This window comes from Photinus pyralis, unplaced genomic scaffold (assembly GCF_008802855.1).
Source record: "Photinus pyralis isolate 1611_PpyrPB1 unplaced genomic scaffold, Ppyr1.3 Ppyr1.4_LG10, whole genome shotgun sequence".
In the NCBI taxonomy this organism is placed as follows: domain Eukaryota; kingdom Metazoa; phylum Arthropoda; class Insecta; order Coleoptera; family Lampyridae; genus Photinus; species Photinus pyralis.
In genome coordinates this window covers 7,050,154-7,051,107 of record NW_022170250.1, presented here as the reverse complement: position 1 = coordinate 7,051,107, position 954 = coordinate 7,050,154, and positions in this window count along the sequence as shown.

Below are 954 nucleotides of genomic sequence, written 5' to 3'. Positions count from 1 at the left end.
TTTTTTTTCTAGGTCAGTCCGATATCAAGAAGTTGAAGAGGGAGAATGACCAATTGCGCAGGGAGATTTGGTACCTGAGGGACGAGTACGATAAGTTAGACAAGTTGCTCAGGGAAAAGGGCAGTCTGTGTTCGTCGTCGTCAAGTACGGGATCGAGTGACTCTGTAAGTCGGCACCTGTAATCATTTTAAGCTTGACTAGAAATTTCAAATTTGAAGCTTGATAGACGTGTTTGGCTTCAAATTAAAATGCAAAATGTGGATAATAAAGACCGCAAAAATTTCAATAAGAACACCCTTTATAGTTTAAATGTCATTTCTAGCTTCAAATTTTACTTACTCCTGAAGATCGCAAAAAAATCACTGAGGACACCCTTTATACTTCAAAGGCCAGTTTTAGCTTCAAATATCAAAATGAAGCCCTCAATCTTTATACTTTAAAGGTCAATTTTAGCTTCAAATTTGTATGTGAAGCCTTCAATCTTAAAATGTGGATCATGAAAACCCGAAAAAGTTCAATAAGAACACTCTTTATACTTCAAAGGTCATATTTAGCTTCAAATTTCAAGCTGAAGCACTCAATATCACTACTGCAATGGTCATTTTAACTTCAAATTTTAATGTGAAGCCCTTAATCTTACAATGTGAACCATGAAATCCGCGAAAAATTCAATGAGAACACCCTTTATACTTCAAAGGTCATTTTTAGCAAATTTTGAGGTGAAGCACTCAATATCTCTACTGTAATGGTCATTTTAACTGCAAATTTTAACGTGAAGCCCTCAATCTTACAATGTGGACCATGAAATCCGCGAAAAATTCAATGAGAACACCCTTTATACTTCAAAGGTCATTTTTAGCTTCAAATTTCAAGGTGAAGCACTCAATATCTATACTGTAATGGTCATTTTAATTTCAAATGTTAATGTGAAGCCCTCAATCTTACAATGTGGAC